Source organism: Triturus cristatus, chromosome 9 (genome assembly GCF_964204655.1).
Source record: "Triturus cristatus chromosome 9, aTriCri1.1, whole genome shotgun sequence".
Classification (NCBI taxonomy): Eukaryota; Metazoa; Chordata; class Amphibia; order Caudata; family Salamandridae; genus Triturus; species Triturus cristatus.
The window spans coordinates 522859565-522886677 of NC_140592.1; the positions used below are offsets into that span (position 1 = coordinate 522859565).

The 27113-nt window shown below is 50.0% G+C and overlaps 1 protein-coding gene across 4 annotated transcripts in view; it reads left to right on the forward strand.

Moving 5' to 3' along the window:
- Window positions 1-27113, forward strand: part of SLC25A45 (solute carrier family 25 member 45) — a 227318-nt gene that overhangs the window by 7197 nt on the left and 193008 nt on the right. Inside the window, exon 1 of one of the 4 annotated variants that reach the window (XM_085625509.1) lies at window positions 7040-7118. The exons of 2 other annotated variants lie outside the window; for them this stretch is intronic. The gene's annotated coding sequence lies outside the window, so the exon portion shown is untranslated. Of the gene's footprint in view, window positions 1-7039; window positions 7149-27113 lie in introns of those variants that run through there. One more of the 4 variants, XM_085625510.1, reaches the window with a different exon arrangement.

The window sequence follows — 27113 nt, forward strand, 5'->3', positions numbered from 1 at the left end:
TAAGCCAGACTGAACAGTGTGGCAACCATAGCTATACCATGGAGGTGCTGACTTTGGAGTTAGGAGTCGCAAGGAGACAAAAACCACCACCACCCCTCCTTCGCCCCCAGAAAGGCAACACAGGAGAAGGGAGCATGTTTTTGGCCTGCAGACTACCTTAATTTGACTCACCTATTACCGGCTGAGGAGGGAGTCCATTGTAAAGCTGCTAGACCTGACTGCACCAAGGTGCCAGCCAAAAGCTGCCAGGTCTACCGACATCCCTACACTCAAGCTCATGGGTGTTCTACACATGCTGGCGTTGGGGTCCTTCCAGATAATAGCTGCCAGAGTGGCCGGAATCTCTCGGCATTCTTTCTCCTCATTTTTTACCTCCATCCTGGGTGTCATCATCCATCTGACACCCTGCCACCTTCTCTTCCTCAACACCCATGAACTGGGAGACAAAACAAGGGTTTTATACCATCGCTGGGTTCCCACACTTGCTGGGTGGCATGGACTGCACACATATACAACTTGTTCCATCCCATCTCTACCGGAACAGGAAACACACCCACTCCATCAATGTGCAGGTCATTGTCGACCATCGCAGGTTGTTCACAAATGTGCTGGGCAAATTCTCTAACAGTGTTCATGATGTATACTTATTTCAGAACTCCATAATAAATTACCGCTTCCAGGATGGGCGATATGGAAATGGCCTACTTGTAGGTAAGAGAAACTCAAGTACCTAACAGACCCACTAGCAGTCAGAAATGGTTGCTACAATACCCATCTCTGTGTCTGTCAATGCATGAAGGGACATAAGCATGAGGGGTGTGCCTCATATGCACCACTCATCATGGTACATGTGTAATGCAACCCCCCAAGTCATACATTTTAAGACACGCAAAGCCACTTTGTCTGCAGTTGAATGGTGCAAAGGTACAGAGCAATGCATTCCTGGCGAGAATGCTGGGTAGCATCAATGTGTGCAAGGGAGGTGTTCTATTGGCATCGTGGGGGTGTTGCCATGCCACTCCCATGGTTCATCAGGCATGTCATGTATCCCGCCCCAGGAAAATTGTACAATGTGACAAATCAAGTGGTGCCCAGTTGACGTGTAAAAGTAAAAAAGAAATGAAGTCATCCAATTCACTCTCATGTCCTATGTATGCTGTGTTCTGTGGCACACATAAAAAGATGATCAGGTCTCCGAGGGTGCAACCTGTGAAGAAAGGTGCACCCTCATACACAAACACTATCCTGCATGCAGTGCATGCCCCCCACCACCCATGGTGCAAGTGTGAATGTGTATCTGCTAGGCAACTTGTTTGCAAGTGTAGTCTGAATGAACTGGAATGTGCGGTATAACCTAATTACTGTGCACCACTTCACTTTTTCAGTGATGTCGTGCAGAGTGCCACTCTTGAATAATCAGGGTCCATGTATCATGTGCACATAGTGGGACCAATACTATTTAATGGGTACACAATATTGTTCCACTTTGACATGTACTTATTACTCTGCCAATGGCAGTATCAACACTACGTCACTCATTTGCAATGTGTGCGTTAATCCTATGTGGATGGATAGAACCACATCAACTGCACTGGCTAACAATTTACCCTTATAGGCCTGTGCCAATGTTATGTAGCCCACCACCAACATCTGTGGTTTACCATGGACATATGCATGTGTCAGTGTAAGGCATGTCTGCTATGTCACTACCTACCTAGGGAGGACCAACTAGCTAAATATCTGATCCCCAATCTGTCACTTCAACAATTTGTATGAGCACATAACATAGAGTGGGCAGGAGCATCTTCAAATAGCCATAACAGAAAGCTACAGGATCAACATGAGAGTCAGGATGTAGAGTGTACAATGTATCAGCCCATGCTCAGCATTTGCTATTACATAGAGTAATGGAAGAGTCATATGTGAACCTATGAACACCTGCATGAGTAACGCATGTTGCGAAAGTCAGTACGAACTATGCATGACAATATCACTACACATAACACACATGGACTGGAATGTATCTGTAACAGTGAGCAAAAGCATTTACAGTTTTAAACATGACACTTTAGTAGGAAACATGACAATATAGTAGGAGATGTGACACTTTAGTTGGAAATGTGACAATATAGTAGGAAACGTGACACTTTAGTAGAAAACGTGACTATATAGTAGGTAACGTGATACTTTAGTAGTAAACGTAAAGCTTTTCTAGGAAAAGGCACACTACACCTGAAAACATGATGCTTGAGTAGGAAAGGTAACTCTCTAGTAGGAAAGGTGACGCATTAATAGTAAACGTGACACTTCTGTAGAAAAAGTCAACCTTCATCTGAAAATGTGACACTTGAGTAGGAAAGGTGCTTCTCTAGTTGGAATGGTGACAAATTAGTAGTAAATGTGATGTTTTGTACGAAAACTAACGCTTTACCTGGAAACATGACGCTTGAGTAGGAAAGTTGACACTCTAGTAGGAAAGAAAAGCACAGCACAGAGACCGTACTCCTTGCCGCCACCGATGACATCTGCTCACTCCTCAACTGGGTAGAAACCACATCCCTCATCTTACTGGACCTCTCGGCCACATTCAACACCGTTTCCCACCACACCCTAATCACGAGACTCCACGACTATGCATTCGAGACAAGGCACTGGACTGGATCCAGTCCTGCCTGACCGGCTGAACATAGTGAGTCAGACTACCCCTATTCCTCTCAGAACCTACAGAGATCAGCTGCAGAGTGCCCCAGGGCTCCTTCCTGAGCCCAACCCTTTTCAACATCTACATGGCCCCCTCGCAGCCATCGTCAGAAACCACGGACTCAACATTGTCTCCTATGCCGACAACACCCAGCTGATCATCTCTCTCACCAACGAACCCACATCTGCCAGAACCAACTTTCAGAACGGAATGATGGAAGTCGCTACCTGGATGCAAGACAGCTGCCTCAAGCTCAACTCAGAAAAATTGAAGTACTGATCCTGGGACCCACCCCCTCAGCCTGGGACAACTCCTGTTGGCCCTCCACACTAGGAACCTTTCCCACCCCTACAGACCATGCACCCAACCTTGGCATCATACTGGACTCCTCGCTCTCAATGAACCTGCCAAATCAACGCAGTATCCTCATCCTATTTCCACACGCTTTGCCTACTTCAAAATACTTTCAGATGGCTCCCCACAGAATCCAGACAGACGGTCACTCACGCACTCACCACCAGTAAACTGGACTACGGCAATGAACTCTACACCGGCGTAACCCAGAAACAGTTCAGGAAACTACCAAACGTCTAAAGCGCCTCAGCGAGACAGGTCCTTGACAGCCACTGCCAGAACCACATGACAGAACACCTCTGGCAACTCCACTGGCTTCTTATCAACATGAGAATCACCTTCAGGCTCCTCACACATGCCTACAAAGCTCTCCACGACGCAGGACCAGAATATCTGAACCACCGCTTTGCCTTCCACAAACCCGCCAGACAACTCTGCTCCTCCCAACTCACCTTGGCCTCTGTCCCACGGATCCACAAGACCAGAACCAGAGGAAGATCCTTCTCCTACCTCACCACCAAGTCCTGGAACCCCTTCCCCTCCACCTCAGGCAATCTGCATCGTTGACACAGTTCAAGACCTGGCTCTTCGAATGAACCTCCACACCCAGACGGATCAGCAGCCCCCCCTCAGTGCCTTGAGACCCTCACAGGTGAGAGCCGCGCTCTACAAACCAGTGATTGATTGATTGAAAGGTGACGCAATAGTAGTAAACATGATGCCTTTGTACGAAAAGTGATGTTTACCTGAAAACGTGATGCTTCAGTGGAAGGAGCATCGGATGGAAGCCACGCATCAATGCAAAAGTATCAACAGCACTGTTTTGGGCATTGTCATATGTTGTGTGTAACTCGTGCCTTGGCTATTTCCCTAGAGGAGCATCAGAAAAAATTACGCTTTAGTAGGAAATGTGATGCATACGTCAGAAACTTGACACATCGACACAGGAAATGATGCAATGGCTAAGCCATGCTGCAAACCAGTAAGTGTGAAGTTCCTTTCATTTTCACTAACAGACTTTTTGTCTGTGCTGACTGGTGGAGGTGTTTGTTATTTGCTGGAGAGTTTGGTGCTGTTTCTTGGTCTTGTTGGTATGTGTGCTGTCCCTGTTGTGTCCCCAAACTGTAATTTTTGTTTTGTAATTTTAATTTGTGTTGTTTTGCATAGTATAGTATATTGTTTGGTGTTTGTCCAAATGGGGAGTTATAGTTATAGGGGTAGGGGGAAAGGATTGGGTTTCTGTTTTTGGGTTTATCTCCACCCAGCTCCTCAGAAGTCTCCAGACCATATGGAACGCTGCAGCCAGACTCATCCGGGACCTCACCAAACAAACCCACATCACCACCCCACTGACTCTCTATCCAGGAGAGATGCCAGTTCAAGATCCTCATGCACACCTACAAAGCCCTGCATGACCTAGGATCTGCCTACATCAACCATCTACTGAACTTCCACCAACCCTTTAGACACATGAGCTCCTTTTCACTCAACCTTGGACACCCCCCCCATCCGTCACAGCCTTAGCGGTGGCCGCTATTTCTCCTACATAGCTGCCAAGACCTGGAACGACCTTCCCCTTCAGCTCCGTACAGCACCTTCACTGGCAGACTTCAGAAAGAGACTCAATACCTGGCTTTCTGATGGAGACACAGTACCCAGATACCCCTAGGGGTGACAGTGTTGTGCTTCAAATGCTGTTTGATTGATTGATTGATTAATTGATTGATTAATTGATTGATTGATGTATGTTGCAACTGCAGGTTTTTGTGGAATTGGGTATGGAAGAGTGTGAATTGAGTCTGAAGATTGGCAAAGGTGTACATGGAGAACCCACACCATACAGTGTCCCCAATAATATTCCAGTATCAAAAGCCCTCCAGCCACACTGTGTGTTCAAGCCAACGTCACTTCCAAAGCGGAGTCTGTTGGGTTAGCCACCTCTCTAAGGCAGTGAATCTTTTAGCAGACCTCCTCACCAGGAAGATCTCTCTGGTGATTTTGGGAAGGTCATGGGGAATCAGTTGGCCGTTCCAATAATGCATCACTCCGTTGAAACCAAGACATGGTTGTTCAAGTCGGTACTCCGTGTCACTCCATCTGCCAGTCAACCAGTCATTATTGTCAAGAAGGTGAGATCGCCCAACAATGAAGATAAATGTCCACAGCTGCCAGTCCGCCATCGTACACTAAATGCCAACAATTAGTTTGTGCAATGTACAAGGGTCTACCCCTCCAAAGAAAGTATCTTTGTTACCTCAGTGAACCATGTATTGGGAATATGGAGTGAGAGGTTTTGCAGGATGTAAAGTAACTGGGGGAGTATCATCATTTTAATCAGAGCGACCTGACCCAGGATGTTGAGGGGGTATATTGTTCCAAGTGGCCAGACTAGTTTTAGTCCCTTTGAGGAGGGGTGTAAGGTTAAGAAGGCATGTGAGTTCCGGCACTGTTGTGACATGGATTCATAGGTATTTGGAACTCAGACGACAAACAGGGATGTTGGATTGCCATCTCATGGAAACATGGTCTCCCTTCAAAGGAATTAGGAGTGATTTCCCCTTGTTAGTTCGGAGTCCAGAGGCTTGCCATCTCAGGGAAGCATGGTCTGCCTTCAAGTAATTAGGACTGCTTTCCCCCTTATTAACTCGGAGTCCAGAGGTATCACTAAACATTTTCAGAAGCTCTAGAACTCATGGGCCCGATGTCGCAGGGGAAACGAGAAAGAGGAGAACATCGTCTGCATAGGGTGCGATTCGGTCCTCCAGTGTTTCTTTCTACCTCCAGCCACGTAGCTGAGCATCACAGCGCTTTACATGAACAAAAGGTTCCCATGTCCCATCCCTGTGGGGTTCCACATTGGATTGGGAATTCTCGGGAGAACACTCCATTCACAAGACACTGAGATGTAGGCGTTGAGTATAGAAGAGCCACGGGAGCACGGAAGCGGGGGCCAAACCCCATATGAAAGAGCACCAGTTGAAGATATCTCCAGTCAACAGTGTTGAAGGGCTTTTTTAAAAAATAAAAAAAAGACAAGTAATAGGGCAGTTGCCTCATTGACATCTACAACATGGGCTAAAACCACGTGGACTTGTATACAGTGCGAAGTGCTGTGTTCGGGCATAAAGCTGCATTGATCGGGATAGATTCATGACTGAAGGACTAATTGGAGTCTATTTGGCAAGATTGTGGCGTAGATCTTAATTTGTGTGTTAATTAAGGAAATAGTGTGATAGGAGGCACAATTTGACTCTGGGTAGTCGGATCTAGGGAGGACCATAATGGTTGCGAGGTCCAGATCCGAGGAGAGGGATCCTTGTTTCTCAGCTTCCGAGTAAAGCTGAAGGAAATGCGGGGTGACTGCGTCACAGAACTTAGGGTAGTGTTAGATGGGAAGCCGTCCAGGCTTAGGGTCTTACCAGACTTCAAGTCCCAGATAGTCAATCGAATCTCATCTTAAGTAATAGGGGAGTCTAGGGCATCATGTTGGTGTAGCATGAGATGGGATAAAGGTATGTTGGAGAGTAGTGGGTGGGCCAGCTTAGGGGCAGGCCATGACTGACACGCGTTAAGGGTCTCATAGAAGCCTACAAACACCAACGCAATTTCTGCCACCGACGTGATCGGTGTCATGATTCTGCCAACCACATGTCCTTTAGTATTTTCTTTTGCTTTTACCAGTGCTTGTGTATTGGTTTTGCCAGTGCTTATTGTTTGCACCATCACTTGTTTGTACCAATGCTTGTTACAGACTGTTGTATTTTCTATTGCTTTTACCAGTGCTTGTTTATTGGTGTTGCCAGTGCTTATTGTTTGCACTGTCACTTGTTTGTACCAATGCTTGTTACAGACTATTGCAGACTTCAAATTCATAGTCTGCTGCCCTAGGTCTATTGGCCCTTCTCAGCTCCAGTAGTTTACCTGAGAGTTATCTGGAAACTTCCTGAGAAAGCCTTTAAATAGGAGCCACACCCTGTTCTCTTTGCTGGTTATTGAGAACTGTGAGCGTGAGCAGCAGCAGATCTCTGGTTTCAGTGAGAAGATCTCTGGTGACTTAATGCAGGTTATTGACCCTTCCCTTGATCACCATCAGGTAGGATCGTTCCATTCTGTTTAAAGGAGCAACCTGTTGATATTTGCATATTGACTCGAGCTCTCTTTGTCGAAGCGTTTTTTGGGCATTTGATAGACTTTGACACATCGCGCTGGATCTCTTCTTTGGGCATTTACATATTGGAATGTGGCACAATGTGGTGAAGCGCGTTTTTGGGCATTTGCATAATGAACATGGCACATCGTGCTGGAGCGCTTCTTGGGCATTTGCTTATTGACTTTGGCACAACGCACTGACACGCTTTCTTGAACATTTGTATATTGAACATGGCACATTGCGCTGGAGCGCTTTCTTGGGCATGTGCATAGATAATATTCACATTACAAGTTGAAATGAACCTTGCATTTGAAACCTGTTGTGCCATTATGTGTTGGAATTAGCGCTGTGATTCTTAACCGTGTTACATGCAAATCATAATTTAAGAAAGAGACAGTGTAACAAAAACTAATAGTCTCTCTTATATGAAAGTGTGACATGCTCTGGAGCACAGTGTTTATGCAAGCACTCGAAAAATCATAGAGTCTATAATGTTATATTTTGTTTTGAGGATTATAGGAACAGCAATTGTATTCCTTGTGAAGAAGGTGTTAGAGTGACAACTGTTTCATAAGTAACCTGCTTTCCTTTACCGGTATGTTGTTGTTATTTAACCATGCTAGTTTAGCTCAAGAGTTCACACAACATATCAGGAAAGCTAATTGAGGACAACGTCTCGTTCCAGGTCTCCCTCCCTGCAGTACCCTTCGAAAATCCCTTTCCCCCTCTAGCCACTTTGATCCACGGTGCAATTAAGCTTGAGTCGAAGCTGCCGGAAGGTGGGCTTCTTGAGGGTACTGCTCCTGAGGAACCCAAGGATATTTACCAGTTCTGACAAACGGGACCCTACAGCCATCATCAATGAAAGGAATAAAGTGGGATATAAAAATTCTAGTAGCTAGGAGATATGAGAGTGAGCAGCTTTTATCCCCGTGTTTATACACATGTTGAGTGGAGGCTCGCCAGTATTGTGGGGCCACATGAAAAGCCAGATGATGCAGGGAAAGTCAGTTTATTTCTAATTGCCGGGTTAAGGGCTCAGTTTCATCAGTTGCTGCCTCCGTCTCCAATCGAAGTATGCGAGATTCAAGTTCCTCAATCCGTAGGTGTTTGTTTCTATATTTACGTTTGAAGCATGCCTGAGCTATTTCCCGGAGTGTGGATTTATTAGCCGCCTAAAGTGTACCAGTGTTTTGCACTGTGCCTTTGTTAGTTACAAAATAGGAGTGTAATGCCTCAGCAAAATACTCTACAAGAGTTTAATCCATGAGGAATCGGGCATTTAGACACCACATTGATCGTTTGTAGTGCGCTGGGGTTCCAAGACGAAGCAGCAGAGGGAAGTGGCCAGCGATACTGTGACAGAGGATACTGACTCCCCAAGTAGAAGACAGATGCATGGCTGAGAGGAATTTATAGTCAATGCAGGACATCGTTTTTATGGACGCTGAGGTATGTGTGTAAGCAATATCATGAGGCCACACCCGCTAGACATCGCAAACCCCTAGTGATTCCTCCCTGGGAGTGAAAGCCTTGGAAAGAGGCAGGCAATCCCATGAGGGAGAACCAGAGACCTCTAAGTTTGTGTTTGGGATAGTGTTATAATCTCTCATAAGGAGTTCTGTCCCATTAGGTAGTGCAGCCACCACCTCGGTTAGGTCTTGAAAGGTGGGTCCATGTAGAGGTATGTAAAAGTTTAGCAGGTTTTAGAGTTTCCTTTCAAGGGTTCCTACCACCCCAGCATATCGGCCCATAGAGTCATGTAGGATTTGTGCAGCCACCAGTGGAATGTTATTACGAAGAAGGATCGCCACTCCCCCTGTTATGGATAGATGCAAACATTTCCAAATTGTCTCTGGAAAGATCACTGGGCACCCATGAGGTGTGTTTCTTGTAGCAATACGAGCCCCGGTCGATGTAGAAACTTGAGAACTGTAGTCTATTTCATACTGTCAAGGAGGTCATTAACGTTTTATGAAATGAGACTTAATTCCATGGTCAAGCTGGTTTAAGTGATCAAATAGCGGTGTGCAGATACGCTGCACATGCTGCGGCGAATGGCGGAAGGCAAATGTGGGAGCAATTTTAACAAAGAAAAACATAAAGTAGAGAACAAAAATCCCATGAAAATCCCCAAAAACAACCAGACCCCACCCCACACTTCAAACTTAGAAGCATCTTCCCCCCCAAACTTCCCACAAAAACATTTGCAATACACATATCAGGGTATTCGAGGTGGACCAAGCAGAATTCAAATTAAGAAGTCAAAATGCAAAATACAAAATTCAAAATATTAAATCATATATGTCCTGGGTTCAAGGTTATCACATGGCAGTCAGCAGGGACCCGTAATTTTACACTGGGCCTCCAAACAGGTTTCCCCCATCTGAAACGATTGCCTTAACAGGCCCCGGAGCCACAGTGGGTGTCAGGGAGACAAGGTGTCTTTCATCCACCACCTGAGATCCACCATGGTCGGTTTCCAAGGATTCAGGGGACTGACCACCCCCCACCTCCTGTAGCCAAGCCGCTTTCGTGATTGAGAATGAGTAACAGCCAAGCGTGACAGGTCTTGGCCTGGCTGGTTAGCACTCTCTAGGCGTTTGTATTGATAAAGAGTCCATTGCTCTGTTGCCCATTCCCAGGCTTCCTATTGGGTGTCAAAAAAGTAGAAGCGGGATCCTTGAAAGTCGTGCAGTCTGCCGGGGAGAGCAACATGAATGAGAGAGCCATTGCCCTAAGTTTTTGCTTAATTGCATCAAATGATTTGTGTTGTTTCTGAGTTGCTTTGGTGTAGTTCGGAAAGACCATGATGTGATAATCGAAAATGTAGCTTACTGTGGGGATGCGCTTCACAGAGAATGGTGTTGCGGTCCAGAAAGTTCAGTATTTTGGCAATGATAGGGCAGGGCAGAGCACCAGGATGGGGACGCCTTATCAGGGCTTGATGCATACTTTCCACCATGAACCAGGGTGAAGGAGTTCCATCTCGGTCCTAAGATTTAAGCCAGTTTTCAATTGTTTCCGGGTGAGGGGTCTCGATTCCTTCGGGAAAACCCACACATCGTTAGTTGCTCTATCGAGAGTGGTTTTCAGCATCTTCAGCTTGGGCATCAAGAGTATGGATGGCAGATAGCAGTGGGGACACTGCAGCTTTAAGGTCCATTGAGTCATCTTCCAGGGTGGATACTCTGGCTTCTATCTCTGTAACTTTTCCGGTCACCCATTGAAGGTCCTGGAGCAGAAGAGCCACATCTATTCCGACCCCTCGAATTCTGGATTCAAGGACCTCTAGTGAGTGTTGGATGGCTTGCAATATCTGAGCAACATCTGGAATTGAGGAGGGGTTCTGCTCTCCAGAAATCTGCTGCTTACTAGGATTGGGCACCAGCCATCAAGGCCTCGTCCTTCCCCACTATACATGTAGAGGGGGAAGCGCCCAAGCAGCCCACTGCCCACTGTGGCCAGTTTGCAGGGGAAGTTAATGCTAGGGAGCACAATGTTAGTGGTGGGTCTGAGTGGGAGCAGTTTTTAAACAATCAGGGAGCGTGAGTAGTGCAGGTTCATCCTTGAACGTGTCTGGCCCGCTTACCCGTGTTGGCGATGGGGGCAGCACAAGCAGCCAGTACAAGGAGTGGGAGACAGACAGTCGTAGGAGGAATGCAGCAGTTGGCCCACGGTAAAGGAGATGAATACTCCAGCGTCACCATAGATCCTTAGGCTTTGGGGCCGAAATAGCTCAGAGGTATTTCAGAAAGGGAAGGTAATCGCTCAGAATAAATCACCGGCCTGCTTCCCCCCAATCCACACAAGGGCAGCAAGAGCAGCCGGGACAGACATCCATGTATTAGTCCTGGGCCCTGTGGTGTCGGGCCCTAGGCCCACATGACTATAATACCGGACAGTAGTAGGGTACTGTAACTGGCCATGAGCACGCGCACCCAGGCCCTTTTATTAACAGGGTCAGTCACTTGTGACGCCTGTGATGGATGGGTGTCGGTGCATGTCTGGCCAGCCCTCTGGGGAGTGGCTGGTAACTCAGGGTCTGCGGAGACACTAGAACCTGTCCAGCAGGATACTACATTCCTTCCAAACTTTATTGAAGAGCAAAACAAACACCAGTCCAACCTGTTGGGGTAAACAACAATCAAATAACACCATCAGCCTCTAGCATTGTGCAGCGGGAAGACAGCAGACATGGGGCTGGTGACTCGGACTACAGCAGGACATCTTTGCTTGCCCTCATAATTTAACCCGAGTGGCTCAGGATACAAATGCAGGCTTGGAGACATCAACCACACTCTGGGAGCCTACCAGTGGAAACCTGTCAGTTGGTTTGAAATCGCTCCATGCCGCTGAAGTTGAGGATGATGTGTGGTAGGTCATAACAGTTTATAAACAGGGTGCGTCATGAGCTTGGTTGGAGTCCATGGTAAAAGTTCACACGTGTTTTGCCTGATCAACTGAAGCCTTTGTTAGATGACCTTGCTGCATCCTGGAGTCCGTCAGTGGGGAAATGTCAAGTCCAACTCTCCTGCCATGGTGAGGCCCTTGTCTGGGTTGCCACAGGACTGCGTGTTGGCTGCGCTGGGGCTGCGTGTGTGCCTACGTGGGGCCAGCTTCAAGACTACCAAGGAGCCAGTACCTAGTAACTCGCAGAACCTCAGGGGTGGATGGATCTTGTTTAAAGACACTCTATCTCTGCCGTAGTTCAGCATGTCAGGGTATCGGGTAGTCTCTGGTTCTTCTTGACAGTTGGCATGGCAATGGTGTGGGATTCTGGTCCACGTGTTTGGTGGTCTAGGGATGGTGGTGTTTGACACACTTGACACTGACTGGCATGTTGGCATTGCCAGCCGTGTGGTTAATCTGGACGACATTTGGTCACAACTTGCCGTGGTGGTTATAGGACTTCATTTCTTGAGTCGATCACCTGGAGTGGGGGTGGCCACTGGCCAGGTGCTTCCATTTTCTTTGAGGAGGCATGTGCATCCATGCACTTGGATGTTGGGCTACTGAGCCATCGTGACAGTGGTGTGATGGACACACTGAGAAACGTGAGGTAAAGACTCTGTTTGTGCATGCTTGTGGCTTACTCTCGGTCTCCCGCTTGGCGGTCGCCAGGTCACTCTCGGGTTGTCATCCAGCTCCCTTGCTGTTGGTGTGTCGGGACGCACTCCTTCAGCAGCTCAAGTTTTCTTCAACATCAGGCCCGGCCTCTTACAACTTCCCCTCCCGACATTGGTCGGTCGTCAGATTCCTAGTGTTAGACCTGGGGATCGCTAGTAGGCTGAGGTAGGTACCTTAGGCCAAGTAGGGACCCTTGCTTCCACATAAGGGAAAGGAAGGACACCTTCTCAGATAGCCCCCGCTCACTCCCTTCCCTTGGTAGCTTCGCACAGGCAGCCAGGCTTATCTTCAAGGCAAATGTGTAAAGTATTTGCAACCACGCTCTCAGTAACCTAATGATGACACCACAAATGCACTCCACACAAATTTCATAAAAACAAGTGTAAATTTATATAAAAAGATATACGATCAGACAACACAATATGAATCTAACATATGCGTATTTGTAATATTCCTCCTGGCCGGTTGTTAGGCCAGCCAGCCCTTGTAAGTTCTGGCGATATTAATGAGCACTTCTAAATGATCTACTGCAATCCTAATGTAATGCTATGCAGTTCGTAATGCTAAAATCAGGCACTTTGCAATGTAAAAATAATGCAGTTCGTAATGCTAGAATCAAGCACTTTGCAAAGTAAAAATAATGCAGTTCGTTATTCAACAATGAATCAATTCGTAATGCCAAAATAATGCAATGCGTAACGCAACAATCCAGTAGTTCGTTATGCAACCTAACGCAATGTGTAATGCAACACTCAGATAGCTAGTTATGCCAAAAATAGTGCAATGCGTAATGCAACAATAAGGCAGTTCGTAATGCAGAAATAATGCAATGCGTAATACACTAACCAGGTAGTTCTTAATGCAGAAATAATGCAATGCGTAACACGACAATCAGGTAGTTCGTAATGCAGAAATAATGCAATGCGTAATACACTAATCAGGTAGTTCGTAATGCAGAAATAATGCAATGCGTGATACGACAATCAGGTAGTTCGTAATGTAGAAATAATGCAATGCGTAATACACTCCAGCACCGATCGTGGTGCCTTAGGTGGTCTTTCTGCCCCTCGTACTGACTCGCAGTCAGCTTTTGTCAACAGCTGCCCCCACACAGGTATGGTATAAACAAAGGTGCAGCTCCGAACTCTGGCCCCGGTAGTGCCAGTCCTTTGGCGAGTACGGGTCACGATATGAGCCGAAGCAGAAGCTTGCGCTGCAGGAATGGGAGGCGCTGAGAGCGTCTCCCTCCGAGCCCGCACCCCGCCCCAGGCGTCGACACACCTGGTGGGTGCGACCTCGGTCTCCTCACCTTTTCCAGCAACTTGGGCCTCCGATGCAATCTTTGTGGATTCCGGGCTGTGGGACTCATGCCCTCCCTCGACGAGGTTGGTTCGATGTCCCGCTCTGGCAGCAGCGGGCTTGGGCCGGCGGCTCAGGTCCTCAAGGGCTGCCAGCCCGGGCCGCTGATGCTACGAAGATCTCAGGCTGCAACAGGGCACATGCACACAGCGTTGCTGAGACTCACTTGAGCTTTGGGTGCACGATCACAGGGCAATCCTCACAAAGGTCTCAGGCTGCACAAAGCACATGCACACAGCGTTGCTGAGACTCACTTGGACTCCGGGTGTGCACGATAACAAGGCAATCCTCACGAAGGTCTCAGGCTGCACAAAGCACACGCACACAGCGTGGCTGAGACTCCCTTGGACTCCAGGTGCCCACGATCACAGGGCAATTCTTACGAGGGTCTCAGGCTGCAAAAAAGCACATGCACACAGCATTGCTGAGACTCACTTGGACTCCAGGTGTGCACGATAACAAGGCAATCCTCACGAGGGACTCGGGCTGCAAAAAGCACACACACACAGTGTCGCTGAGACTCTCCTGTAAACTTTTGTGTTCCTAAGTTTTCGCAACAGGGAGCCAGCTCACCTCGGGCCCTTGGGGATAAGTTACTTCTGGACACAGCACACAGCAAAGTCCTTTCAAGCAGGGGGAAACAGCACACAGCAAAGTCCCTTTAGCCTCTCCTTGGTTAAAGCAGCAAACTGCAGGCCAGCCCCAGAACGCACAGCCCTTTCCTTCAGTCTATTCAGCCGTTTCTTCCTTGGCAGAGGTTCCTCTTGACCACGAAGTAGCTTCAGTCTTGTTCAATATTGATCAATCCATTACTCCAAAGTTCAGGGGCTTCAGCTCTCATAGTTATACCCCCAAATGTCTTTAAAGTCTTTGAATTCCCTGGGGCACTGAGCCCTGTTCAAACCACTTCTGGGTGCCTCCCTGCTAATGACACCTTCTTCCTTTGATTAGTGGGGGTCTGGATTCTCAATCACTCAGCAGGAGATGGGACCATTGTTTTATGGCAGCAACCCAGGCCTCTTCACCTCTGGGGCTACTCCTCTCCCCTACACTTCAGATGCAGGTCAGCCTATTGCTGTCTCACCTCCTCCCCTGGGTCAAGACATTCCCCAGATCCTATCACTTTTAAATCCAGACAATCAACCCACAACCAGGCAGAGACACACAGAAATGTTAGAGCACAAAAACCCAGCCACTTCTAAAAGAGTGACTTCTAAACACACAATGCAAAAACCACCTTCATAAAAAGATGTGTTATTACATTGTGAGTTCAGGCACACTAAACTTCACCTCTCCATCTTAAGCCTTTGGGAAGATAGGCTGGATAACGTATTACACAGCCTCCCCATGTTATCATTTGGGCAAGATGGCCTTTCCACAGTGAAAAACGAAATGGAGATTATTTCACTGTCAGGACATGGTACACACCATAGTACATGTCCTACCTTTCACACCTTGGACCTACCATAGGGGTGTCTGATGTGCATAGAAAGGGAAGGGTAAGGCCTGGCAAGTGGGTGCACTTGCCAGGACAACATGGCAGTTTAACAAACTGCGCGCAGGCACTGCAGTGGCAGGCCTGAGTTCCCTCTTTAAGGCTGCTTGTGTGGGTGGCACATTTAGTGCTGCAGGCCCACTAGTAGCATTTGCATTACCAGCCCTGGCACACATAGTACACTTTACTAGGGACTTCACTAGTAGGGCAAACATATGATTCATGGACAACCAATTACCATTATACTTTATACAGAGAGCACTTGCACTTTGCCACTGATCAGCAGTGGCAAAGTGCCCAAAGCATCTAAGTTGGCAACACTAGGTCAGAAAAAAGGTCTAGGGGGAAAGCAAAACATTTAGGGAACTTTATCCAAAAAGGGCCAAGTCCAACACCTAGTGTTGACCATCCGGTCACACTTCCAAATCTTCTGCTGGGTGCGGTGTCATGCACGTGGCAATGATGAGGTGGTTGCCACCAAACCTGAACAACAGGTGGTGATGACTTTTTTGGAGAAAGGATGTTTGGATGGACTTTGTAGCCATGTGTCTTCATCTTGCTGAGGCTGTTCCTTCACCCATGGCATCTGCAGTCAGAAGCAGGGATGCCGTTCGACTTAGACTGCAGACGCTCGGGGATGGACGGTCGCACTGGGAAGCGTTAGGGAGAGACGCGGTTCGCGCTTGCTGCGGGTTACGTTTGGTTCGCCCATTGGGGCTGTCTCCAGGGACGTCGGTCCGCATTGGTGGCTGTCTGGTGTCTCTGGGTGCTTTCTTGGCTTGCGGTGGTACAAGTCCTTGTGCTTCTCCTCTTGTTCTCTCCAGTGCACCTGTGTGTGCCTGGTTCTTCATGGTGGCAGGATTGTCAATCTTCTTTTCGGTTCTTCCTCCTGGTGCAGTAGCAAGCACCTTCTTCCAAACAGGCCATTGGGCCCTATCAACTTTAATGGTCTCTGGGCCATGTGGGCCAGGCCTCCAGTCGCTCTTCTCTCTTCTTCTTCTTCCTGGGTGCTGGATGGCTGGCAGGGCTTGGCTACTTGTGGTTTCACTACTTTGGGTTTAGCTGGACTCTTGATAGCTTGCACTGTTGGTGGCAGATTTGGGGTTTTCTCCCTTTGCCGGGGATCACTGTCTCTCCCCTTGACAGCACTGTGCAGCCCACCCGGGGATGTGTGTTGCAGTTCCCCTCTTGCGGTGGCCTTGCGCACGGGTGCGCACAGCTTTGGCTGGGTTGCCTGGGGCTTCTCTGGGCTAGTGCATTGCTGGGCTTCTTGGCACACTTCCAGCAGTGTCTCTCCATTTTCCCACAGCCACTGAAGGGTAGCCCTCATGAGGCCTTTGGTGCTCCTTGGCTAATTTTATATATGCTTATGCTAGCATTCTATTGTATTCAATGTGTGTAGTACACTCGGCACCAGCCCTGGCTGCCTCTCTCTAGGTCTCCTTCTGCCCTTATCCCTTGTTTGGGAGCTCAGGGTGCGGTGTGGCACTGTGGCCACCAGGTGGCACTGTGGGTGCTTCCAGAGGGGCTTCAGTAGCTATCCTCTCGCTGTGGGCCTGCTTGGCTGCCTTGCCGCAGGAGGATCGGGATTGCTGGCCCGCGGTTCTTTGACACGGGCTGCTTGATGGCAGGCACAGTCCTCCCTCCCACGCGGGCGCTGCCAGTGCGGTAAAACATTCAATTTTGGTGTGTCCTCGGGCTCGGGCACACCTTGCCTGCAGGGATACAGTGCTCACTGGCTGGCAGCGAGTCAAACAGCTGGACGTCTCTCATCGGGTCGCAGGGCTTCTTGTGCCGATACACTCCTTTCTTCAGGACCAGGTGAGGATGGGGATGGGGAGACATTTACAGCGGCGCTGCAGTTCTGCTTCATTGTGCCTTGGAAACTGTCACTGATGCTGAGAGGCCGATTGCTCACTCAGGTGCTGCGGTAGCAAACTCGGGCTCCTATGCCGTGTTGATACGGCTCCCTGGACTGCTGCCAGGTGTCGCTGTAGGCGTCTCTCCTACCCGCCCGTAGCAGACTGTCCTTCAATTGCGGGCCTGTGCAGTCACGGGAGATGCCGATACGGGCTGCGTGCTGCGCTGGTGCGGCCTTACTGGTGTCCTGATGCTGCCTCCCCATTCAGGGTTAGCACGCTCAACTTCCCAGGTAAGGGGGTGCTGCCTCTTCAACAGGGGTGGCCCCTGCAGCTTTCCTGACATTGAGGGCAGTGGTGTACTTGCCGGCTTGGGTAATATTGCCACAGGATACCACCGTGGGCTGAAACGCAGATTTCTCACATGCGGGGTTGCTCTGTGGCTACAAGCTCCTCCATTGGTCAGCAGGGTCCTCTCCACCACTCCTAGTTGCTCACTGCCGCCTGCGGGGCTCACCTCACCTGCTGCAGTCGGCTGCTGCCTTATAGAGTGTCACGGCAGGCAGGCGACTTAAAAACATAGAGGCCAGACGCCATCCACTCTCCTCGCGGCGTGGCCTTTTCACCGGCAGTCGGTGTGGGGATGCCTGGGATTTAGCTTACTCTTCCCCCATAATGTAGCATCCAAACAGTTGATAGTTCACGCGGGGAACGACCCGCTCGTCACCGATATGGTGTCGGACCCTAGGCCCACATGACTATAATAAACAACACAGACACCGCGTGGTAGGGTACTGTAACTGGCCATGAGCATGTGCACCTGGGCCCTTTTATTAACAGGGTCACCTCACTCGTGATGCCTGTGATGGAAGGGTGTCAGGTGCATGTGTGTCCAGCCCTCTCAGGAGTGCGGCTGCCCTGGAGCCCACAGGGTGCCCTAGAAGGGCGGGACTCTAGTGCCAGCTAGGCACCAGCCCACCCCCTTTCTGCTAGGGGACCCCTCGGGGAGGAGTCCCCCCACTCTTAGCAGCCAGTGGCGGCAGCGCGCACGGCGCGTCACTTCTGGGGCACGAGGAACGAGGGGGGGGGTATATAGGCCTCCCCACCCTCTGACCTTCCTCTTTTCGCGCCCTGGACACGCCGTCTCTATCGCGTCGGACTCGCATCATCTGGTTATCGTTGGGTCGCGTCGTGTTTCTGGCCCAGAGCTGCTGGAGTTGGTGGTGAGTCGGCCTGTGTCCCGCCCCCATATTTGTTTCCCCCTGTTCCAGTGCAGACTATCCCGGCCACAAGTGCAGCGGCAGAGCAGGGCTGGGAGTGAGCTGCACTGTGTCTCGGGGTAGGGTGGGACGATGGGGCAGGGGCGGCACCTTGCCCGGTCTCCTGAGTGTTTCAAGCGCACAAAGTGTGTTGGTGCCCTGGGCACGCAGGGGGGTAGCGGTTTCTGAGCTTTCCTGCGGGTGCACTCCTCATCGATGGGGCCTTTGGCATTTCGTGTCTCTTTCCGGGGGGCATCCCCGGCAGCAGTTGCGCTGAGTCCCGGTGGGATCACGCGAGTGTGGCTCCGGGTGGGGCGGTGCTTCAGAGCACTCGTTCTCCGCTCTGGCCTTGGGCTAGGGGTGAGGTCGGCGAGAGTATTGGCGGTGAGTCAGCCCTGTGCACAACTATGCAGGCGGGGTCGGGTGTAACGGGGGTGGCCATAATGTGGGATGTTCACTGCAGCCTAGTGATTATTTGGCTACTGAGCAAGTGAGCGGCAGCTGGATGGTAACGCTTGAAGTACCAGGCAAAAAAAAAAAAATCCTCACTATTTCAATACTGCTGTGGAGTTGATAAATTAATTTTATATTGGAGATACTGAAAGCATGAAATGGGGGGGGCGTGTTTCCGTGTGGTGATCTACGCCTCATCAGCATATTAAGTGGGCACTATATAAAGGGATTTGGAAGCGAGGTACACTGCCTCCAACAGACCATACTTGCAATGGCAGCCTTTGCTTGTAGTCTCTGAGCGCTAATGAGGATGTTGGGCCACAGTTGTGCGAAACACTGCCCATGGTGCATTGACTCCCAGACTTGCCCAGTGATGATTATTAAATAATATGTCGTGGGGTGCCACACGTTTTGGCCTCTGGCCCGTGACTGCGGGTGGGGGCAAGGTGGCCTCCTCTGTGGTTGCTCGTGCCTCGAGAGGGTTGGTGTGACACCCCGGGCGATCAAGGTGGAGACGGGGGGTGTGTTGTGGCCAGCGCTGCCACCTCGGTGCTGTGGGGGTGGTCCGGGCTCCTGCGGGTTGCGCTGTTGTGTCCCTGGTCGGTTGTGTTTCTGGGTCAGGGGCAGTATCTGCCCATAACGAATCCCCCTCCCCTCCCCCCTGAGCACAGCAGCTTTGTCCTCCTGGGGATGCGGGTGGTCGTCCAGGCCCGGTGGTGTGTGTGTGCGGGCTGGAGCGCCATAGGTTTAGGAACGCAGGGCACGCCCTGTGTGTGCTTTGGCCCAGACTAGGGGGCGCCGGGGGTATTTTTTCAGGTTGGGCTCCCTGGAGCAGTGACATATGGTACTTGGAGGGAATTGTTGACACGATAGCAACGGGGTCCTCGGTTATCGCTTACTTGCGGTTGGCGAGGGCCGGTGTTCCGGTGCTTTCCACCCCCGTCTGTGGGTGCTCCACCCCTTGGGACGGCTCTGTATTCAGCATGCTTTGAGCAGTGGTGAGGTCTGCGTGCAATGAGTGAGTGTTTCCAGGAGCAACGAGTGAGATCCCTTGCAGTGATTGCGGAATGTGGTTGCTCTTTGTGGTACATTGGGCTTCGAAGACCCGGTGCAAGGTTTTAAATGTGGTGCGTGGTTGTTTATATTTACGGCTGAAACTCCAGGTGGGAGCTTGCTCAGCTGGCAGAGGACCAGCCTGCACGTTGCCTTACCGCTCACACTGGGTGACCCGCACAGTGGGCAGACTGTGATGTTTTATTCATTAAACAGAAACTCAGAGCATTGACGCACCGCACCTTCCCACTTTAAACAGTGGCTTTTGGGCTTTGGAACAAGGGAGTCACATGGGTGTTACAAATATATTATATATAAATATGTGGCCCAACACTGAATAATCGGTATTTGAGACGAACATAAGAAATTGTAGTTTTGAGAAAAATTTGTATTTTGCATATGATGGCCACGAATGTAATCTTGTCGGAGGAGGCCCAGTCTGGGATATACTTCCGTACATGTTTGTGGCCGGGGATACACTTTGCGGGTTTCTGGTGCACGGACACGGTATGCAACCGGTTGACGGATCAGGCATGGGGCGATGCGGGGGGCGTAGTGTCCCACTAAAATATTGAAAGCATGAGTGGCCAACCGCGACGCCCGGGGCCAACATACTGATCTACGAGTATAGCAATTTTCAGGTTATATGCTAGTTTCACATGCAGCCACATGGCAGGCTCTGTATTGCAGACCTTCCCGCCCAGCCACGTTATATTGCAAAAATCACAGTTGTCTTTTATTTTGGAGGCACCACAGACCCAACTTCTTAAAGCCACTCCTTTTACTCTTTCAATTATAGTGTGCATATATGTTTCAGTTCATAACTCCGAGATAAGCCCCTGCTAGCTGGGAATTAAGGGCTCTTGAGGTATGTGCACTAAGTGGAGAGCTCATTGCAGATACAATGGTCGCTAGCAGGAGCACCTGGGTATAGGTGTCACTGAGCATGCTGCGGTCGGCAGAAGCAAGGGTTGCAGCCTCTCTCAGTTGCAAAGTGTGGAGGCTTGCTGCGGTGTCCCTGCGCGCGTTTTAAATGTTTTGCGATTTTATATAGGCGCAGGACGGTTCTGATTGTGGTACAGTCAGCGTTGGCAGCGTTTCCTGAGGTTGTCCGCAGCGTCGGGTCTGCTGGATTCTCATTGGCGGCTGCTCCTCGCGAAAGGTCTATCTGCTGGTGGCTGTTGACAGCGCTGACTGTGAATGGCCGATGCATCGATGATCGCAAGCACTTTCGGTTTGCGGTCAGCCTTTGGTGTAATCGCTGCGGGGGTTTGTTATACACAGTCCTGGTTAACCTGCTACTAGCTAAGCTAGGATAGTTAAGCCTTACCACCCTGAAGGCGTCCGAACTCAGAAGCTAGGCAGGGTCAGGCCTGGTTAGTACTTGGATGGTGATTGTCTGGGAATACCAGGTGCAGCAATTTGGTAGTACAGTGGCAGTTCACAGGGACTACGAGTACTTTTTAAAGAGTCACCCTGGCCTAATGGTTAAGGTCTTCGACTCTTACTCTGAAGGTTAGGCGTTCAATCCCTGGTCTTGCAATGTCATTGTTTGCTCAGTCTAAAGTGTAGGCAATGGTATTTCCTTCAATAAGGTCAGGAAATATTTTGGCGTTGGCGGCATTAAGTGAAAGCTCTTTAATATCAGACACATGCCCAGTGCTGCGTATTTTCCCCAGGCGACCAACAACCTGTGACAAAGCCATGAAGCCTGACAGGTGCAGGTTGCTGCTCTGGCTTTATCAATATAACTGGAATGCAAGGGCGGAAACAGCATCACTTGGCGTTTCCGGGGGGCACATTGGTTGATTAACACCTCCTCCCAGTGGGCATTGCACCATCTTCTTCAGGAGGCGTGGAGGCCATGGCGCGCTAAAATGGCTCGTGCACAACAGCACATGCGGTAGTAGTAGCAGCTGACCTTGGTAGAAACTTATCTGGAGGCCCCTGTTTGGAACAGCGTTGTATTTGATACAGTCCAGCTTTTTATGCCCACACAGTGACTTGTGTTCAACACGGTACCACAGCAGCAGCTTACTATTATTACCGTAATAGTAGGCCACTCCACCTCTTAGCAGATGAGAGGTTCGGCTCTGATCACTAGAACCCCCTTTTAGTGACTTTGTAAGTGGGGAACACATGGCCCAGGCAGCGCATGATGAAGCTGTGCAGGTAGGTATACCGGGGTCGGTTATTGGAGCGCTGTGGGTCGGTAGTGCGACCATTGCTGTTAGTTTTGCGCCCACAGTTTGAGAGGATCAAAAAGGAACTAGTTCTTGGTTGGCACCAACTTGATAGGGACTATGTTCTTTGCAAACACATGGAGTTGGCTAACCGGTGGGTGGCTAACATACAAGCTAGGGACCATTCCCAAGGTGGACAATTGCAAAGGTGGTCTAAGCAGCCTTATGCAGCATAGGTTTAAAGCATTCAAGAAGGATATTAAGGGAACATTTGGACAGGCTCTGGTATCCAGAAGTGTCATGTCCCATGACTCCAGCTTGCGAGTATAAACTCCTGAGGTGTTACCTTGGTCACTGGCTTCAGTTAATTAGCTTTCATGGCTGCAGTTCCAGAGTCTTCATTTCCTGTTAGGTTCAGGGATAGCTCTTCACCAGCCAAGGTCACATGAACGCAGATTATGCATAGGCAGGTAAAGAAAGCACCTTATTTGTGGTTTCCTTGTATAGCAAGAGCCTTTGCAGCGCGGGGAGCTGTTACAGTGTATTGCCTTCTTTAAGTCACCTGGCATTCGGTCAACGGTATCAAGCTTCAGATAGAGGGACAGGTTGTCTAGTATCGGCTGCGTCCCCAATGCCCCAAGTAAACTGCTGCCTTGGTTTCGTCTGGTGGCTGGGTCCACACACACCACCGGTTTTGCAGTAGGGTATGGTTGATTTCCGTTGATAGGTGGTGTTGCTTAGTGTAATGGTCCCGCTTGAGCTTGCTATTCGATGAAGGCGCTGGTCAGGGGTGGATCCTTCAGCAGTGCCTTGGTGAGTGATTTGCTCAGGGGGTTGGGGGCCTTTCCTTTGGAATCGGGTTGTTCGGTGTAAACCTCGGTGTCCTGCCGGCACCTGGGTGGCGTGCGCCGTGAGAAGACTGTTTCGTATTATTGCATTTAGTGATGATTTAGCTGCTTGCCCAACAAGGTCCTTTTGCCACCAGGAGTTATGCATGTGGCCCTTAGCAATGTCTTATTGAGTTATGTGCTACCGTTGACTAAGGGTAAAAGGGTTGTCAGTTTTGGCCGGGGATCGGCAATCATGGTTTCTTCTTTCTCTCCGAACGTCCGGTGCATTATCGGCCTAGAACCCAAGTACACTTCCCGGGGCTCTGGTCACACCAAGGTGGGCCAATATCACACAAAGCACAGGGGGAGAATGTGTTTATGACATCACAGACTTCATCAGTGATATTATCTTGGTTCTTCCTTTGCCCATTATAGACCAAAGTTACGGACTGGCTCTGTGTTGGCAAAGGATAGTTACGTTGTCTCCACATGCACGTCTCTCGCCGTACAATGAGGGCAATTTTGTCTCCAACGCGGGGATTGCGCGCCACTATTCCTTTTCCAAAGGGCTCCTGCTTTCCTCTCCTGGACCACGGGCAGGTGACCTGCCTGGCTGTTGCGGAAGCTGATTAGTGGGTTGGTCCCATTTGCGGCTGAGCTCGCTATTCATAGAAGCGAGACATTTGAGGAATGTTCAACACGTTAGGTGACAGTCCCACCAAATCAGAAGGGAAGCATCCTCAATATGCTAAGCAGGGAAGCCAGAATTTTGGCTTCAGCTATCTTATACAACCAACAAGCATTGTTTAAGCCAAGGGTACTGGCATGTAGTGGGTACGGTGGGTGGTATATACCCGTAGGCAATGTCAGGAGCTGCTAAATAACAGCCTGCCCTGCCACCGGTTAGCAGCCCTATGAGGGGAAAGTATAATTTTACACTTACTCAACCAATTTCAGCGCAAAGTGAGGCATTGCGGAATACTGGGACTGCATTGCGCAATTGGCTACGAGGGCCTTCTTGGGGAACACCTGCAAGTACCATACAGAATCAGGTACCATGTACACTGGGTGGGCAGTCCCCTGCCTAGGGCTGGAATATGGTAGCTCCAGTAAGACATATTCACCCGCGCGTCAACCAGGGCAGCAGGCGGGTGGTGGTAGTTGTCAGCTAACAAGGTGCTGTGGCGCGGAAAGGTTTGGTAAACTCTGCGTTAGTGCCAAGCGGTGACAGGGTATTTCCGACCTTTTGGCATCCCTAAATTCAGGAAAGGGCAGGTATTTGCACTCACCTTTCCCCCCTGGTTCCACAGACTTGTCTGCACCCCCCCCCCCGGGTTTCCTTCTGCAGGCTAGTACCAGATGACAGAAGGGGCATCTCTTGGGATTGGAGTCCCTATCACATTGATAGTCGAGCGCTGGGGCAGATGCACCATGTAGGGTAGGGTCACCACTGGGGTTGTCCCCAGGTTCTGGGGTCAAAGTGGCTTGGAGCATTAAGTCTTCAGTCCTGGGGTAGCATCCAGCATCTCTTCAATCCAAGTAAGGGCAGTTAGGATAGATAAGGATCAGCGAGTGGGTACATACACTGGCTAGCAGCGTCAGCGTGCCCCGGGGGCATGGGCACTTTACTATACACAAGCTGAAACCAGAAGGGACCAAGTGCATAACGAGTAAAGATGTTTAAGAGGTGTGTCTCTGGCGTTACAGCTTTGAGGAGCCAGTCCCACTTCAAGGTACACCCGGGGGATAATGGTGTGCTCCTTTAGATCCCCTTGACCTAGGCGGGGGTGGCATCTACCTCATCTAGGTTAGGCACCAGATTACAGACAGTGCGCCCTGTATCGAGGCAGCAGAGTCTCTAAGCGGGAATGCCTAGGGGACTCCCCAGAGAGAGCTGAGCGGTTGTAATTCCTACGTAGAATAGGGGATCAGGGCTGCGCTAGGGTGCAGCCGTGCGCAATGTTCATACGCCGTTATGAACATTCATATGCGCATTGATTTAGCAAGTAAAGGGACGGTGCCTAGGTCCCTTCCCGCCCTAATAGCCTAGTTGGCTAGCGGGGGTAGGAACGGTCTCCTAACAAGGGAGTGCTGTCCCAGAGATCCGAGACACATGTGTCCAGTCACACACGGTGCCAGAAGGGTGGCGTCCAGTGTGATCAGCAGATAGGTGGGGCATCGTGAGTCAAGGTGTCTGAAACTGTCCCGCCCTGTGTGGGACTCGGCTGAGTCATGTGACGCAGTGGAACTTTGCGGCGTGAGGTGATTAGTGCTTGGCACAACTTCACAGGCATAGGGCATTTGTTTCATCAGGCGCTAGCTGACCCAAGCCAATGGCTAGGGCTATTGGGAGATAGATGGGGCATCGATATCCTGTAGGGATGTCCTTTCATCTAGATTTGCAGGAGGCCCTAGACAGACGATCTAGTGGGCAAGACTATAGCTATTTTGGTGGGGGCCCTGGCGGCGACGGTGGCCGCCTCCAGAGCTGTGGCGGAGTTACAGGGCGATCTGGAAGCAAATGGGTACCTCTGCGCGGCACCATAGGGGGTGCCAGAGCCCAGGAGCCTCATGGGAGGTTCCTGGAAAACCGTATCGGCGCCCCGTCAGTCCTTCGGGCGGTTGTGGGCCTGAACAACTGGGGGCTTGCCTTGCTACGCTCTGCCCTGAAAGGGGCGTGAGTAATAAGGGACCGTGATCCGGGAAGAGGATCAAGAAGGGGCAGCACAGACTGGGTTCGCCCCAGTGCTGCTTGGCTCATCAGGCGGGCAGGTGGCCCAGTTGGTTGCCTGCCCTTGGATCGCCCGTAAGATGACTCACCATATTACATAACGGTGTATGTAATCAACCTGCAGCAGATTCTTACCCAAACAAAATTTGTGTGGTTTGTTTATTTATGTGTAAGAACATGCATGCTATTGTGGGGGGTGGGGACTGTTGCCTCCTGCTGGTGCTATGGCTGGTAAACTCAGTCTCTGTTGAGACATGAGAATGTGTCCAGCAGGACACTACAGGCCCCACTGTTAAAGGGGAGGATTCATCATGCCCCTCAGGGTAGGCAGGACGCCACCCTTCAAGAGGCCAGTTCTATCAATCGACATGAGCACAGGGGGGCACCGTTTCAGTATGTTAGGCTGCCAAAATCATTAAGGCTCAGGGTGCAGAGGCGCCGTTAGGTGGAAGAGTCAGCGTACGGTGAAATAAAGTGCTAAGAGGGACCCGAATGGCAGAGTCCAACTGAATCGAGCTCTGGTGCCACGAAAGGCACCAGTGTATTGCGCACTGCTGGACCACAGGTCCACTGCTGGCACTCAACGTTCTTGTGCGGCATCGCCTAGCCAGGCCTGGTCGAGCTGGGCGGAAAGGCGCCCACCACGGTCCATCCAGAGGTCTCTGTAGCAGTCAGGCAAGTTTTATTTGGCCCACGAGGGTCTGGTTAATGCTCTGATTTCCACACACCTGGAAGCTGCTTCTGTCTTCCCTCTAGCCTCGGCAGCTATGGGCGGCACCATCTTGCTGGGGTATATGGGAAGGCCCACGGTGGTCAGGATCTTCCGCCGAGCTACAGGGGAATACAAGCGAACCCCGTACGGCTGATTACAATGCTGAGGGGGTACACAGAAGGTCTGAGCAAACCATATTGTCCTCAGGGCAGCGAATAGAGCAGGATGATGGCGGAGGCCCCCAGGGCATCTCTAAGATGTGTCTGCCATCCAGGCTGATTTGGCCACTCCCCCGGCAAAAATCTTAATAGTGTCAAGGCCTGATGAAGGGGATAGTAGTTACCCACATTGTTGTGTGGATTGCAGTCATTCAACTGAGTATAGTTCTCTTGGGGATTTACAATCCATAATACTGCCATGCACTTATCAAGAGACTTCTGAAATATGAAAAAAGCACACTGATTCTGCCCAAAAAAATAAAAGGAAAAGTGGTTGTGACATGGACACAGCACCATGGTCTTTCGAACCTGCCCAAGTAAATTGTATCAAGAGTTGATTTTATAGATCATCAACGCGCCCCTTTGTTTTTAGTTTTCGGCTTTGACAGTGTAGCTGTCAAACGTATCTATTGCTATCAACATGCATAGAGTGGACTTTGGGGCTACCCCTTTGAAAACCAGTAACTTTCTTCTGCCATACCCTTTAAGCCATAGACTGGCTACTTTGTCAATCATGACCCGCCTCTGCTCAATTAATCTACAGGCTATTTGGGTGTGTCTTTCACCCTCAAATCAGAGCTTGCTTTGAAGAGCATGAGGGACATCTTAACACCTATAGCCCTCTC